General features: G+C 35.7%; 1 protein-coding gene across 10 annotated transcripts in view; it reads left to right on the top strand.

The window, feature by feature from the left end:
- shep (RNA binding motif single stranded interacting protein alan shepard) overlaps window positions 1-18,581 on the top strand; it is a 227,470-nt gene that overhangs the window by 71,229 nt on the left and 137,660 nt on the right. The window contains exon 1 of one of the 10 annotated variants that reach the window (XM_073093088.1): window positions 15,100-15,373. The exons of 8 other annotated variants lie outside the window; for them this stretch is intronic. The gene's annotated coding sequence lies outside the window, so the exon portion shown is untranslated. Of the gene's footprint in view, window positions 1-15,099; window positions 15,374-15,418; window positions 15,720-18,581 lie in introns of those variants that run through there. One more of the 10 variants, XM_073093089.1, reaches the window with a different exon arrangement.

The raw sequence follows: 18,581 nt of genomic DNA, 5'->3' as shown, positions 1-18,581 counted from the left end.
CATTGTCGTATTCAATTCCTGTGTAAAATGATTGTTATATCTTGTTAAATAGTTCATTTATAAATTATCCAGATAACGCGTACTGAGGACCGGGGAGTCGTCGAACTAATCGATAATAATGATAAACTGAAATCATTATTGTTATCTCGTTTTATCATCTTAATGACCACGACTGGTTTCCTAGAACGAATGCTCGTGTTTACAATTTAGTTGGCAATACGAGGCTATGAAAGTACTATGAAAGTACCTTCAGACAGGAAAGGTGGTAGAACCCTTTGTGGTTCAACTACAATGGCACTACCGCCTATAATATATACCTATTTCTGCCTAATAACTATTTATATTAAGCGCTGCTGTGTTCTGGTTTGACGGGTGTGGTAAGGGAGACATATTTATCTGAGGCGTTCCAGCTTAATCCTCAGGGGTAGCGGCACATCTGTGACCGACCTGAGGTATATGTAATCCTATCTGAGGTTCAGTACAGATGTCCATGGGCTCCTGCCCTACTACTGTAGCCACTTACCGTCAGGTAAACTGCATGCCCGTCTGCTACTCCTATATTATAAAAAACATTATCTCTATTGTAGCCAGAGCAATGTTATTACGGTGTAATGAAATACGGGTTGTTTATTTGAAACGCCAACATACTTTTTTGGAAGTTATGGTCCTATTAAAAATAAATAATATATAGCTGGTTCATTGTGAATGACAAAATACTGGGCATGCTTGCACGTCTGACAATTCCATGTACAAAAAGCTCGTACTGTTGTATGAAATTAAATTCTACATTTGTAGGCTTTTATTGTTTTTTATATAAATTTGAGTCAACCCAAGTATTATTAAGATATTAAGAAATTAAAAAAATATATATACCTCATAATATCTTAAGTAACACACCACTGAGTTTCGAAAACGAAAAAAATCATAAGACCCCAACCGAACGTGGTTTATATTAAGCTTCTTAATAATGCGGAAACACTAATTCTTTTAAAAGCCAAAGTAAGAGTGAATCAATATAAATAAGTACTCCAGTAATAAATTAGGGAGATAAAGCTTTATAGAATGCCGATGGCGATTTTTACGGATTAAGTTCCCTTTCATTTCGTGTCGTTCGGATTTTACTCGCTTACTTCAAATGACGTCATTACAACGATATTTTTTACGAACGTTTCAAATCTGATCCGACAAGTTACAAATAATTTCGTTCACAAAAAGTAATAAAGTTTAAGGATACGTAAATTAATGTTTATCTTAATCAGTTTTAAACATAAATTACTTTTTATAGTATAGAAGCAGTTATCATGTAAGTAGCTATTTCCGTTCATAATCATCTGTAACTAACCCCAGTACCCTTAGTATGAGTTTTTACGTTTTGACAAAAATTACTTTTTTTGTTTTTGTTTACGTATTTCCCATATATTTCAAATCAGTTCTGGTACAATCCGCTAGGGGCGCTGATTGGAAATGTATGGGCAAATACGTACACAAACACCAAAACAGTCATTTATGTAAAAACTCATACTAAGGGTACAGGTAAGATTAAAACCCTCCCAGAGGTCGACCACTGATGCGTTGCTAAGTTGCCCCTGAGGACAGATATAAGTGACTTATAAAGAAAATTAAAAAATTCTAGGATAAAAACCTTATTTAAATTAACATCAGATAAATGTAACAATCACGCAGTAGGATCTTGAAACTGTAAGCCAGCCGGAGTAAGACAACTATTCCTTGAAAGGCAGATGGTCGATACTCGATAGCCTAATGAATCGAAAGATAATAGATTGAAAAGTTTAATGCGGACACTTATATTATCTGATCATAATATTAATATATTTTATCTATCATTTGTTTTGCCGCTATAACGTCATGACATTTCATTCCAAATTCAAACATGACTGTTTTTCCATTTTTAGGGTTCCGTATCCAAAGGGTAAAAGCGGATCCCTATTACTAATCCTTCGCTGTCTGTCCGTCTGTCATAGGGCTCTATTTCTAGAACCATAATAGATAGACTCTTGAAAATTTCACAGGCTATTTATATAACAGTGGCCGTTGTTACAACAAGTACTTAAAATAAGAAGTACATGAAAATTCGACGTTAAGGAATCCTCTGTGTGCGACTCGCACTTAACTAATTTTTATTTAAGTTTGACTTCAAAGACAGACGAAGCGTTTGCGAAATAGCTAGTACGAGTAACATAAGCGTACCTGTAGACGTCCCGCCATCATTACTTAAAACATGGGAATGTGACATTTAACAAATGTCTGAAGATTTGCCGAAACGGGACCAATAATTTATAACGTCACAGGTCTCGTGAAATCGCTTGCTTTTATACTAAAATTGCCGTGTTGTACATTGTAAGTACAATAATAGTACTTTAAATAATTGGTCAAGTGCAAGTCGAACTCGCACATGGAGGGTTTCGTACCAACAAAATTTTCATATTGTTTGTACTTTTACTATTTGTTATAGCAGCCATTAAAGTACATGCATTGTGAAAATTTGTAGAATCCACCTATTATGATTCAATAGATAAGGCGAAAAACGTCGAAAAATAGCGACTTCTTTTTGATGGCAACCCCTATTTATTTTCAACTTTTCTTTATTTTTAGTATGTGTTATTAGGGACACCATTATACATACTCCGTAAAATTTTAGGTATCTATCTATTACTGTTTAAGACAAAGAGCCCTGTGACAGACGGACACACAGCGAAGTCTTAGTAATAGGGTTCCGTTTTTACCCTTTGGATACGGAACCCTAAAAAGTAGGTAGCTTTCAGGATAGATTACACTTGGAAGCAGACAAACACTGTACAAATAATATAATGTGGCTTTTCTTAAATAAGAAAAGCTGAAGGTAATAAGAGCAGAGGGAGACATAAAAACGATTTCGACGGCGACCGACAAAGTTTTAATTGGAGCCTATATAAAATGCGCCCTTGTGAGTTTAGTACCCATAATTTGGTATATAGTTTTCAGTATTTTTTATTTATTCTATTATTGAGGAACGTATTTCTATTTATTTATTAAAAGGTTGCCAACATTCTTTATACCTTTACATTAAAAAAAAAATACACATTCTATTATTCTAGCACTTACCTTGGACTTTCAACTACAACATGAAACCGAGACATCAAATTACATAAAATAAAGTTAAATTAAATCATATGAACATAAAAATAATTTAAAATATATGATAAATATACAATAGATTGTATATGACAGTCGAACAGAAATTAAAATAATCCATACATTACAAAATTTCATACAATTAAAAATATATCAAAAAATTAAATGACAATTTAATTAATTTTCATGTTATCCAGAGATAAAAGATTAAAATAGATATAGATAAAAAATGTGTAATAAAAATAGAAGCCGTATAATATGTTCCTCTTAGCTGACTTAAATCAGTAATGGTATAAGTGACAGGAATCTCTTATTATTTTTTTATGTCAATATTTGGTAAATTTATAAAAAGTAACACCCGATTATTCTAAATAACCCTTATTTTTGAAGTATTTTGAATTTCAAGCACCTTTAATTTTTAGATATGATATGCGCAATAGAAATTGAGTTGGGAAGAGAAACGGTAATTACAAAAGGGTAGTAAATAGCCTTATTGTATATATATATATATATATATATATATATATATATATATATACATATAAATAAATATATATATATATATATATATATACTTAAACAAGCTGGTAAAACACTTACTAAGGCGTTACTAAGAAGCGTTACGAAGTAGTCTTCTGGGGCTGAAACGCATCTGTCCAACCTTATGACAGCCTCTAATTCAATTTAGAGTTGAAGACTGCAGTCGTTAAATCTTGCTTCTCCTATTCCTTGAAAAATAGTCAATAAAAATATGATACTTAGACATTCCTGGAATTATTACTTGCTTTAATGTTGACGGGAAATATCTTGAGGACACCCACACACATGAGTTCTTCAAATAAAGATCTAAGAGGTATGTGCGGTCTATAAATTCATACTTTTCAAATGAGATGGGGTATTTTCAACCCCTTTGCACTGAGAGCAGACCCGTGTCCAACAGTGGGACAGCAATGGGTTGATAGCGATCTATTTTGGGAGAATTTGTAAATGTAGAGAAGTAAATGTTTACCAAAAAGGTATTACATTAGTGAAATAAATTTACCTGTGTCTAGAGGCAAAGTCGGGAAAGATGAATCTCCGTCCTAAGTGCCCTCAACAGAGGGACCAATGAACGGTTAGGGTGAATTAATTAACTATTTGCTACTAAAGTTTAATACTGTTTTATAATAACCATTAGGAATTGTCATTTACATAAATTATTAAATGAAATGTTAACAGGAGATAAGTCACTTTGTATATTTTTGGAGTTACGTAGCTAAATGGGAAGACAGAATTTAAATTTCATTTTGTAGGTCTATCTGTTCGTCTGTGCGTCGATCTGACTTTTTTTTATAATATAGGAGTAGCAGACGAGCATGCAGCCCACCTGATGGTAAGTGGCTACTGCCGCCCATGTACATCTGTAATCAAACCCAGATAGGATTAGATATTCCTACCTAAGGTCGGCCACAGATGCGCCGCTACCCCTGAGGACTAAGCTGGAACGCCTCGGAAAAGTCTGTCTCCCTTCAAACCGGAACACAGCAGCGCCTAACACTGCTGTTCTTAGGTAGAAATAGGTGTGGCGGTGGTGCCGCCGGAGTCGAACCACAAAGGGTTCTACCACCTTCAAACAAATTACTGTCTGTCATTTGTAATATGAAAATAGTAAATAAGTATGCAGTCCACCTGATGGTACGTGTCGCCGATACTGCCGATACAATTACAGTCCTACCTGAGTTTGGCCACAGATGCGGTAACCCTACTACTAACACTAAGTTGGAACGCCTTGGACAAGTATGTCTCCCATACCACACAACGTTCAACAACCCTTTGACTATAAGGCATTTCCCCACAAAGCCGGAAAGCTGAAGCAAGCAACTTAAAGTATGTAACAAGGGATTTTGCAACTTTACGGCTATTTATATCGCATAGTTCTAAGAAGGATTTGGCGAAACGTGGGGTCTGCATACACTTGTTCAACCGCTGACGATAAGCATGGAGTACTTAATGCATGAATACAAAAATCACGCGAAATTTTAAACCATAAATTTTCCAGATTTTGTATACTTTATTTGGCTCATTTACAAAAAATATATTTTTTTTATTACAGTAAGACATGCATTAGATGACACTGTCATTCATGAACCATGGAACATAAAATCTATCACAAATGCGTCAGTGCTCTTTAATAAAACTGTCTTAGGGAATTTGAATATTTAACACATTTTAAATAAGATTCATTAGATTACCATACCACATATCATACAGACCATACAAATGTTTATTGTCTGGCGGCAGTCGTAACATATCTAGAAAAATAAAAAAATAAAAACAAAAAAACACGACTGCTTTAAAATATAGCCATCGTCACTCCTACAATTTAGACAAATCCAACGATTCGTTCAATCCGTTAACTTTCGCTGCAGAGGATGCCAAAGAATGAGACATCACTCACGCACTCATACACTAGAAAAATATTTCCCCACACAGTTGGAAAAAATCTAGTTTATATAATAACGGTCTTATTCATAAAAAATGCTTATAGACGGTTTTAAGCACTCATTAGTTAAAGTGTTCAATAAGCTTATAAAACGTTCTATAAAATTGCTTATTCATAAACGTTCCATAAACCTTCTATAACTAATGTGTCGCTAAAGTCAACTATAAATGAAAATGTTGCCATTATAGTGAAGTTCGGCGAACAAATTGACGAATATCCATAGATAAACATCATTAAATGACATTATTTCGTACTAAAAAATATTCTGTCTTGACATTCTTGTCAATGGGTTGTCGATAAAACCAAATCACATGTCAGTGTCATTGTATTTGTAAATACCGCGAATTTAAAAATATTATATTTGTTAAAATGGGATGTGAAGCAAAAGTTGTTAAAAGATAAAGGAGTGAAAATTGGTTGGATATTAATGTTTTATGTAATATTGATATAATTATATAAAGTTAAATTCAATTAAGTTTCGTTTTGTAAACATTCGCAATATCTTATGGGCTATGGCAGTAAGCCATGTATTTCAGAAGGTGTACCAGGACCTCTGCGATCTAATTTACGATCATTACGTACGAGATCAATTATAAAATTTACTGTCGATTTATTAAAGCGATAACGCTTCCTATAGTCTAATGAAAACAGATCACTCTTTGGTGCAATGTTCTTCGAAGTGGACGGTTTTCTAGATTTTTAATAATCTAAGCTTTGTAAAATTTGCATTGTAATTTAAAATAGTGATATAATAATGTTATTTATCGGATATTAAAATAAATTATTTCAAGTTTGTATACAAAATGGACATTGACATAATTTATTAAAAAACGTATTGTCAAATTAGGTTAGTAATCACGAATCAGCTGTTGAGAGTCGGCCATCTTTGCCTTATAGCACTGTTATAGTAGGGTTCTGGTCTCTATAAGTTATAGAAGGTTTATAGAACGGTTTAGTGCCTAAAATGCGTTTATGAATAACACTTTTTGACAATCGTACTATAGCAACGTTATAAGTGTGCTATAACTTTTTATGAATAAGACCGTAATTCTTTATTTATTTCCTAATATACCTCGCTCGTCGCTAATCGACTGCGGTTAAACAAGTCGGGTATGAAGCGCAAAAACCTCAGAGGTCTCGCCCGTCCTCCCTGTCACTACCAAGTCCAGATTATATCGCGAAATCCAATTTCGTGGTTTTGTTATCGCCTGCTCCGGAAATTTAGATCATTTTTCTTTTAATCATTTAAGTTGTGCCGTTATACTAGCGAATTAAGTGCGCGCTTCGAGATTAGCTTGGTGAATTGCTTTTCAGTACAATCAACGTAACATACATGAACATGAGGAAAATATTGAGGCTACAGTATAGATTTTGTGTTACACTTACTGTTTATTATAGAATAATGTAGGTAGTTAAGTTTTTCACTTTCGTAAAACGGGCAAAAATTAGCAATTATATTCTTACACAGCGGACTCTTTGTTATTAAATCTCTACCACCTTAACATTAGTACTACTTTACCGTCTTAAAGTTAGAGTTATCCTATAATAATATTTTTTATTTTTCTCCGTAACATATATTTGTGTTAAATATTTTTATTGCAGTTTTGGTTTGTTAAATGCTCGATTTTTCAGTAGTCATAGTGACCACCCTTTTAACGACTAAAGTAAACGAGAAAAGCCCCCAAATAGCTATTGAAACTATTGAAACCAAAAAATCTCCATCACATGTATTTCAAAATCTTATGTATCTAAGTAGTAGTAAGAAATTTTCTTTAAAAAATATTGTACAAAATGCTTTCCCTAAAAGTCAACCACACACTAATGGTAATATCGTAGGGAACATGTTATTTAATCGTGTACCAGTTGGTAATAAGTCTTGAGAAATGAACGGTATGTCAACAACATGCTACGGTTTAAGCCTTGATAAATGACCCTACGTAATGCAACGGATCTATATCTTTATAATGAAGACCGCTTTACCTATTTTGTCATCATCATCATCAATCCATTATTGTCCCACTGCTGAGCACGGGTCTCCTCTCAGCATGAGAAGGATTAGGCCATAGTCTACCGCGCTGGCCAAGTGTGTTTTGGTGAACTTCACATACCTTTGAGATTTTTTTTTATAAATCTCTCAGGTATGCAGGTTTCCTCACGATGCTTTCCTTCGCCGTTTAAGCAAGTGATAATTAATTTTCAATACGCACATAATTTTGAAAAATCAGAGGTGAGTGGAGCCTGGGATTTGAACCTCTTACCCCTCGATCGAGAGGCCGAGTTTCTTTACCACTAGGCTATCACTGATTTTTACCTATTTTGTAGGGAATAAAAAATAATTTATTAAAGATGAACTTCCCGGGGGATTGTACCCGCTTGCACGCCGGCAGTCTTCCCATTTTTATGCAGGAATGATAAATACTTTAGGGGAGAAATAGCCTATGTTACTGCCTGTAAGGCGGTGACGGTGAATATTAATAAAAGCTTCTTAACGCAAATATACCTCTGCGTTACGGTTGTAATGGCCTGTGTTCAAATTTAGAAAATATAAATGCAAATATGATATTAAGAGCAAGAAAATATAAACGCAAATATGACTTTAAGCGGCTGAGTTAAACGCTGTTATGTTCATAGCGACTCTACGTTTAATATTTATTTATACATTTGATTCGTTAAATTAACAAACGCTTAAAACGCTTTCTATACTCACAGCCCCACACTAGGATTCCCTGTATCGTGGGTGCCATGGACAGTCACAAAGACAAATACACAAACATCCAGACCCAGAACAGATACCTAAATTCATCATTCAGATATCTGTCTAGCCGGGGATCGAACCCGGAACCCTTTGCGTGTCAGACCGGTATTGTGACCGCTCCGCCACGCGGGTCGTCAATTGCATTAATTTGTTATTTTAGTGACTGCTTAAAAGCTAGTAGATGTAAGTCAACCTACATATGAGGATGAGGAGGAGCAGGATGGGATGTTAGACCTCAGGAGTAACAACGCATCTATACAGCCTGTGCTATGATGGTTACAGATGTTTATAGGCAGTTCTTACCTACCATCAAATTGACTGGTCTTTTTCTACTGTAATCGTATAAAAATCCTTAAAATCCACAAATAAAAGTGAAGCTTCAGTAATACTAAAAAATATATCAATGTCTTATAAGATTCTAATTGGAATATTAAATTCCACAACACTATCCACGTTAAAACAACAATTTTCTCATTCCGTAAAGCCAATAGGTCCGTGCTTTACAATTTAACTTAACACCGATTTAATATTGTTATTTCGCGTGCAATATCGTTTGAGCATAACGTTGCTCGTGAAACGTTATATGGGCATACAAAGCCATTGCATATTTAACCCTCGCCCCTTGACGGCTACAAAGCAACCGCTATACACGTAGATTATAATGAGTTACATTGTCACCTGCATTTTGCTATTGATTTATTATTATAACAGGTAATCTGAATATTACTTTTTTATAATATAGTAATAGCAGACGAGCATGCAGTCCACCTGATGGTAAGTGGCTACTGCCGCTCATGGACATCTTTAATCGACCCCAGATAGTTAGGAATATCTAATCGTATCTGGCGTTGATTACAGATGTGCATGGGCCATGTAGCCACTTACCATCAGGTGGACTGCTTGCTCGTCTGCTACTCTCGTATTAAATCAGGTGGACTGCGTGCTCGTCTGCTACTCCCGTATTAATAAAAAAATTCGCTCCAACTCAATGACTCAAATTTGCAAAGAATCCCATTATAATTGAATACCGTTTTTTCGGTGTCACCGTAAAATCGCCCGCGAGACTGTTATTGATTGCCGGAACGATGTTTTTATAGAACACCCGTTTACGTGTTGATACTCGCTGCTCGTTTGTTTTTTAGCTCTACGATAGACGCTTCTTTATTTCGACGCCACGACAAGACTACGGCACGGCATCGACGCCCATAGCAAGACACCGGCAGCTATTTTGATTGATACCAATACGACACGATACGGCAGGGTTTTGACTCTTAATTATTGAACTTATTTATTAATTGAAGTATGAAGTATATTAGCTAGTTAACAGCAACAGGCGTTACTTTACAACACGTCGGTAGCGGATTGTTGCGAAGTATTTTTTTATCTTAATTAAATATATGTCAGCGAATATCGTTAAACATGGATGCGTCTGCTGATGTCGTTGCCGTGTCGGTGTCGTGGCGACCCAATGAAGAAGAACTCAGTGGCCACGGATGCCTAAAATTTTATACGGACTCAATATAGTTTTTCAAAATCAATGAATTCTTCACGCGTATTATGCCTGATTGGGTGTTCGTATTAAATTATTCAAGAATGCTGCTTGAATTTATAATACTTATTATACACTGGTCTACAGGACCGTTATTGGAGACTACAATTTTGAATGAATAATTTGTTTGGTAAATATTTTTGCAACATTCAATCATCAAAATTTAGTATCAAATTGGCAAACAAAATATGTTCGGTTGAGCAAACATATTTAAAACTCGACAGGAATTTAACATATTTTTTTATTTATTTAAAACTAGTTTTTACCCGCAGTTTCTTTTGCGGCCTGAGGTTATCGATCCTTCGAGAATGGTACGTTTTTGAGATAAAAGGTATCTATGTCCTTTTCTGAACCCCTGAAAACGTGTGTACAAAACTTCATAACAATAAAATCGGTTGTTTAGGCATGAAAGTGTAGTAAACATACAAACAGACACACATAATTTATAATATTAGTTAGGATCTTGAAGTAGCCAACAACTTGATGTTAAATGGTCTGTAACTATCTCCATACAAAACAGGGGCTCTATCTGAAGTCAATCACGGATGCGATAACTCTTCTTGATCACTCTTCTTGAAGACTAAGATGATCGCCGTATATACAGGGTGAATCTCCATAAAGTGCACATATTGAAACAGGTAAAATTAAACCGCATTTTGTCGACAAAAAAAATAAAAAAAATAATAAAAAAATTTTTTTTTGGGTTTTACGACCTTTTGAAGTTTTTTTTTTGGAATTGTGCACCTAAAGTAAATAAATCGCTATAACTTTTGAACTAAAAGAGTTATCATGTTCAAACAAAAATTACAATGAATGCCAATTATAGGCCGTACTGATCCATGAAAAAAAAGAAACAAAAAAGTTTATCTTCCCAGAAAAAAATAGTCAGATTAGTGTGAAAAAAGCAATTTTTTTAGGTTAAATTTCAGTAATCGTGAATTTCCTCAAAATAATCTAGACTTTTTATTTTATTTTTATTATTTAATGTAATTCTACGTCGTATTAGCTTTCAAACACTAAAAAAAGCATGCCTCTAACTTAAGTATAAAGTTTCCTACGAGCGCTTAAACAAAGGCAGTTTTTAAGGGTGTTGGTAATAAATAACATTTTTAATACAAACAAGTGTTTTTTTTTTAATTATTAAAGATTTATTTTATTACAGTTTTATCACTTTAATATCGTCAAAAATAAGAAACTACCATGAATTTACCATTGAAACATACTTTTGATAGTTTTCTTTGTTTATATTTTGGACATCTTATTATGGGTCGGACTATACCAGTTTTATTAGGGCGCACGTGCGTCGCGTCATGAGTATCGTTTTTGAAACGTTCCTAGCAAACTTTATACTTGAGTTAGAGGCGTGGTTTTTTTAGTGTTTGAAAGCTAATACGACGTAGAATTGCATTAAACAATAATAAAAAAATAAAATGCCTAGATTATTTTGAGGAAATTGATGATTACTGAAAATTTTACCTAAAAAAAGTGCTTTTTTGCACTAATCTGACATTTTTTTCCTGGGAAGATGATTTTTTTTTGTTTTTTTTTTTCATGGATCAGTACGGCCTATCATTGGCAATCATTGTTATTTTTGTTTGAACCTGATAACCCTCTTAGTTTAAAAGTTATAGCGATTTATTTACTTCAGGTGCACAATTCCCAAAAAAAAATTCAAAAGGTCGTAAAACCCAAAAAAAAAATTTTTTATTTTTTTTATATTTTTTTTTGTCGACAAAATGCGGTTTAATTTTACCTGTTTCAATATGTGCACTTTATGGAGATTCACCCTGTATAAGTCAGATATAGAACCCTTTACCCTAATGGAAGAACTCACGGCAGTAATCTGCTACGTAGAGGCTTCGTTCCTCTCCCGGTTAGACACATACGAGTATCTGTTAATTATGTTTCTGTTAAAGATCTGGGCGCTTTCATTCCAGTTCATGAATTTATATTTACCTAGAAAACTTTACTGTAGAACTATGAGGTAAGATAACGTTACTATCACTTAGATTGCAATCGCATTAGTCATACATACACATACAATGGAGGTATTTTTCTTTTATTGAAAGTCGAAGGGAACTATAACTATTTTTTAAGTAAATATAAACAAAAAAGATGTTTATTAATAACCAAAATAAGTACGAATTCGCACCCAAGGAACTCAGCCCAGAATTATTTCGCGGTTACGAAGATTTTTCTTAAGGGAGTTTGCGTGGCGAATCGTTTCACTATTAACGCGGAGAGGCCAATATCACGGCGTGTTGCAAAAGGATAAAAAGGGAAATAAAGTAACTTGTATGGCAGGTCGGTTGCAAGATGCAGAAATCTGTGCGGGGCGTGGGCGTGGGTGAACCGGTCTAGACGAGATGAACTTTAAGCCGTAGCACACGATGATACTGTCTATAAAAATGTGTCTATCTTTAACTTTTTATAATTCCTACTATCAAAGATTGTGGGCTTTTCCGTAGGATGGAAACTAACGACGTTTTATTGTTTTGTGTCTTTGTTTGTGAGTCTTACTGTTTAAGATTGAGAAGTCTTAAACGAGCATGCAGTTCAACGGATATGGACAATGGACATCAGTGATAAGATTATCTTATCTTATCTTATATTAATAAGATAAGATAAGATAAAATACTCTTTATTGCACACTTACAGTTGGAATTTTACAATACACAATATACATAACAGGTGAAACAGTATGCAATAGGCGGTATTATCGCTAAGTAGCGATCTCTTCCAGACAACCTATGCATGAAAAAGAAAAGAGAGACAAGCGAAGAAAGGAGGATAGTGTGCGTGAAGTTAGAGAAGGAATAGGTTATAAAGGATTGGATACATTTAGTATTAGATAAATCTCACATAGGCTTAAAGATCTCCTATGGTCGGCCATACATGTGTTTATGTTGTTCTTCCTATCCTTTGAAGCTAAGTTGAATCGCCTCGTGTAAGCTTGTCTCCCATACCACACCTCGGAACAACGCAGCGCTTAACATTGTTGCGGCAAAAATTGGTATGGTGGTGAAGCATTCAGATGCGAGCCATCAATGATTCTACCACTTTTTACTACTAAACCTATTAGGAGGGGACATTTTTCAATGAGGATATCACGGAGTTTAATATAAGCTACTTTTACATTGAACAGGCTACTGAATGGACCAGTGTTGAAATTCCCGTAATAAACGAGTACGTAGTGGGGTATATTGTCTAACATAATATAAATATCAATATCGGAACAGTTAATTTCAATATCATCTTACACATCGAGACAATAAATAATAACAAATATGTTGCCTGTCTTAACAATAATAATAATAATAATAAAGCCATTATCGGCTTTAATCTTAATTAAAGCCGATAATGGCTTTAATTAAGATTAATACTGACATTATTTACTTTGATCACCTTAAGACGTCCGTAGAAATAATTTGGTTGTACATTATTGTATCTTAATCGTGTATAATCAAGTTATTACATTATTTTGTCATAAATTATCTTAAGACAAAAATGTTATTGCGTCTTCATCGTATGACTCAGCCTTTGGGCCTGACAGTCGTAAAAATAATTTGTTTGTAATTTACGTATCATAATCTTGATATTTCGCCTTAAGTTATCTTACGACAAAATTACGATTACGAGGGCTTTGGATCCGACATTCGTACAGATAATTTGGTTGTAATTTACGTAATCTTAACATTTTGTCTAAAGGTATCTTACGACAAAATATTAGTCTTCATCGTGTGACGCGGCCTTTGGACCCGACATTCTTATAAATAATGTGGATGCAATTAATGTATCTTAATGGCAATATTTTGTCTAAAGGTATCTTACGACAAAATATTAGTCTACATCGTGTGACGCAGCCTTTGGATCCGACAAAATAAAATAAAGCTCGCCGTATCGCGACAGCGGCCGGGACGTTGTTCTTAATGTCCAATTTTTCGCAAGTCGCCTCGCCAGACACCCTCGCATTAACTGCTTAACCTTTACACGACTGATATTACTTTATGGTAGTTCTAGAGTCTCTATTGTCCTAATTTATGTTTGGATTGCCTATTCTGGTTATTGGTTTTCTCAGGTATTCTGCGTTTAAAGCCCAATGTGTGGGAGTTTAAAGGCAGGCAGATTCTTGCAAGTTTTATAAATAGATTTCAGTGAGTTGATATGTGTAAAAGATTTAATAGTGTAAATTGAATATACACGTGTACGTTTAAAACTTTGACATATATTATCGCCATTTTATCGCATACTTTGAAAACATGTCTATGCATATAACATACGTCGCCAATGACTTGCAAACGATATATCAGGATAAGCGGGGCATTCGTGCCTTGGATGGGTGACTGCTAATGACAAAGTTGCAAGGGCATGTTGCCTTAAACATGCACGTTAAATAATATTACATTGTTATAAATAAGAATTGCTAAGTACCTATTTGTCGGAATTTTACGAAGGCTTAAAAATTATGACAATACAGCTGTCCCCTATTTTCGCAAACGCATAGAGAGTGCATAGTAGAGTTCAGAAAATTCACATACAACCTGTGCGGTTGCAACCTGAAATGTTCATGATTAACTTTAAAAGTATAAGATGCAATGCAGGCGATATATTCTTGTAATTGATTCTTAAAAGTCCACCGAACTCTATGATCTTGCACCAGGACTCCCAGGAGAAAACCTCTAATTTACCTTGAGTGGACACAATTGGAAGAAAACACGAGAGAGGGCGTCGCGCCGGATTAGATTAGCGCAGATAAGATTAGTGGCGTCACAAGCGCGCCGCACACCAGCCACCGTCTGCCATGTGAACCTGCTAATTGCCAACTCTACGTAGAGTCCGAGCGCCCCGACAATGCTACAATCCCGTCTGCGTTACGATTTAAGACTAACTATTCTTCCTATTTGCAACTAACTGCATAAAAGGACGTCTTGTGGAGCTTCTGCTGGGTTTCGGAAAGGTTGCAGGAGCATACTTCGCGTCGGCCCTTCATGAATATTTACGGCGGCGTGGCGCGGGCTCGAGTTTTGCGGGCCGGACTCGGGCGGGGCTGCACCCTAATGCAATGATTCATATTATTCGGTTTGCGGGCGAGTTGAACGTCTTCCATTATTGTCATTCATCGGAGGAAGTGGGCGGCGAGGGGCGGCGCGGGTGCCGGCGGCGGCCCCCGCGCGCTACGGCGGCTCCGGTACTCAGTCGCTCGCCGACACTCTCGCCGCCAGTACGCGAGAGACGCGATGCAAGTCGCCTACGCTTGACGCATTCAGACGTGTGTGTGTGCTCTCCGTGATCCGAACCCGGAGCTCGAGCGAGCCGCGTGCAGTGCATCCTCTTCCAGTGCCGGCCGGCGCGGACCACCTCTGCCAGCAGCAGCCGGCGGCGGCCGCGAGTGTCTAGCACGTCACACCGGACCACCGCTCAGCTGACCGGCGTGCCTATTGCCTGCGAGCGCACGGTGAGTGCGATCGATCACTGCATGCACGCGCTCGCCACCAATTTACGTGTCTATTTCGAGTCGCTCGCGAATCAGTTCCCGATGGATCGTGTGTGTGTTTCGCGGATCCCTATCGGTTGCCAATGGTAGGCAATTTCGCCGAGGAGTCACATTATTACCGCCGCGACGAGAAGTTCAACGAGCCTGTTGATAAATAGTGTCGGCTTACTGCAATAACCGCGGCCGGCCAGCTCCGCTCGGCCGCGGAAAACGGTTTCATGTTATGAGTCAGAAAATCGGTCGTGAAGAATGGATACGAGGCGGTAATCAAAACAAGCCCGTAGAGTGATGTGTGTAATGAACGCAAGTAAGTAAACGTGGGCATGGTGCGGCAGCTCCCCTCCCGAAGCACTCGCTGGCAGCGACAGCTGACTTCCCGTCGGCTGCACTCTTGCGCAAAATGCATGCCTCGTTCCGCCGCCGCCGCCGTCGGCCGCCGCCCGCCGCTCACTTGATATATGATTTACAACATACACACTCTACACTACGTAATCATACAAATTAAGTTAGTAATTATGGACCTACTGCGTGTGTTCGTGGACTATTATATAAACCTATTGTTACGGATTCCAGTGCCAGGAAACAAAAAGCGAATAGCTAAAATGAGTGTTTCACTATCAATATGTATTACGGCAACGGAGTCTGTTATCTCTTATCAATCTGCTCTTGCGAAGGTCGTGCTGATAAACGTGCTACGGTAGCCATTGGACCGTTGAGCTTTCTACATTCTACGGTATAAAGAAATTTATTTTAAGATTACTGAAAAGGTCTTCGTACATACATAACAACTACATACTACCACGTGATTGCATATTTACGCGTGAATGATTTTTTTATTAAGTTCAATTTAATTTATGCGTGTTATAAAGTTTTTATTGTAAAACCTCTGAACACAACAGCGCAGAGCCAGACGATCACTTATTTTAATTGAAAGGATTACCGCAATTACAATTTTAATTAAAATATTACGGGCAAAATATAATAAATTGACTATTTTAATTTAAGTACGACAGTATAACGATAGCTCTACATGTACGGGAAATAAAGATTATTTAAACATTTTCAATTAAAATTATCTAACTTCCACTATTGGCTACGATTTAGTATAATCTTGTTATAATCTAACCTAAATATCTAAAACCGAGTTATAACAGCAACATTACCGGACTTTGAAACAATTTGCAAAAGTTTGGATCCACATCGGACATCAAACAAACTTTATTATAAGCGTATATACCGACAATAAACAGAAAAGCGTGTAAGTAAATATTTGATCCGTTAAATCAATTCTCTAACAGTGTTAAAATTTGTTAAGGACCAGCGCGTTTCACCCAAATATTTGTAGTTACAATGACGCGATAAAAGAGATTAGCGTAGTACCTACGTAGCTTTGTAGGCTATATTAATTTGCACGGCAACTTATTCCGTATAACTACTACATACAGTTTAGTTAAAAATTGTTTATTTTCTAAATTCCATATCATTCCTTATAAATGCACTATTGAATGCGCTATACATCACATTGCACTGGGGAAATTACAAATCTACATAGTTTCCTCATAGTTTATTTCGTAGAATGTAAATTTATTGAACGTCAAATAAACACAAATCAAAGAAACAACTGAAAAGTATAACATACAAGTTTCTAACATTTACAACAAGATTTTTTCAATATCTCATTATAAAAATGAAAATTTTATATAAATAACTAAATATCAAGTGACAAAAATCTTTTTGTTTTAAAGTATGGGAAAATATCTCTTTCATTCACGTCTTGTACCTACTCAAAATTCATTCGTTGCAAATTGTATGAAAACAAAAACCGCCACTATGTCACCGGACGGGAAGCGTATATCTTTTAAATTATGTTAATTCATATCACAAACATGCTCTATGGGGCCAAAGGTCGAAAGTTCTATTTAAATTTCATTAACAGTACGATAATTAGCATATTCACTGTTATCTCGACGCTCGAGATAAACTCTATTAGTGCGGACACGAAAATAAAATATTTTTATCATTACATTTATAAATTCAAAGAAGATTTCTAGGAAGAATTCAATAGAAAACTAAGAAGAAATTTTCTTTTCAGAAATTCTTCTTCTTAAATAATTTTTGTAATGGAAAATAGACAACTTAGGAAGATATTCTTCTAGTATAAAAAAATTTAATTTACTTCTTAATTAATCTTACTTTCCATAGAGGTTATTATTAGAAAATCAGCCTTATCTAGATTATACATTGGTTGGTAAGCCGTGGGCTTGCATATATTACTTTTAATTTTTTGCTTGCAAGAATAACAATAACATTTCTTGGAACTAATTTGTTATTCATGTATCTTTATCTGTACAAAAACTATTTTGTATTTAAAGTGAATATGTTTTTTTCTATTTTAGGAACAACAATAACTTAACAATGTGATAATCAGGGTTAACTGGTAAATGCTACTTAATTATGCAAACAAGTTGTAAGCAATAAGTATTGTGGAATATCGTTTTCACATACCAAAGAGCATATTGTCTCGAGTATTTCCGAAAAATGTTGTTCTTTATCTTTGAATATCGATATCGAATCGACAGATAAGGAATTCCAAGGTTTCGAAAGTGACCTGTCATCAATCTTTGCTTTACAAAATAAAAAAATAAATAATTTACTAAACTAGTGTGGAATTATTATGACAAATGACAATTATTGAACATCCTAGAATTATTTCAATCAGCCACTGGTTCAACAACCGGACCTCTACAAAATATTTGTACATCAATACAAAAAATATAATTGATCGTTTTTATCAAGATCGCCATCCCTAGCGTGTAATTTGTCCGGTTTTTATGAAGATAAAATTGTCGAAGTACCAAATCACCATCTAAGTAGTTAATGGATAAGTCCATTGTCAGGAGGTTATTCAACATTGAAGAATGCGTTGGACGCATTAAGGGCAAATAGACTCCCATATCTCTGGTACAAAAGAGTATTGACACTAACAGATAAGCATATCTGAGTGTACACTAATGTTGTAGGTATCTGCGGCCGGTTTACTCTCATTGTTCCGTTATCGTATACGGTTAGCGTGTCCGATAAGTAAATAAGCGCTCTCTGTCGCTGTCGCGTCAATCGCCGCTGTGACGCGTCGATCTGTCGCGTCCAATTAGTTACTGATCATGAAATC

This window comes from Epargyreus clarus, unplaced genomic scaffold (assembly GCF_041222505.1).
Source record: "Epargyreus clarus isolate Ecla_fem2 unplaced genomic scaffold, WU_Ecla_fem_2.2 ptg000004l, whole genome shotgun sequence".
In the NCBI taxonomy this organism is placed as follows: Eukaryota; Metazoa; Arthropoda; class Insecta; order Lepidoptera; family Hesperiidae; genus Epargyreus; species Epargyreus clarus.
Note: the sequence above shows the minus strand (reverse complement) of the source record. Positions and strands in the feature narration are given on the sequence as shown.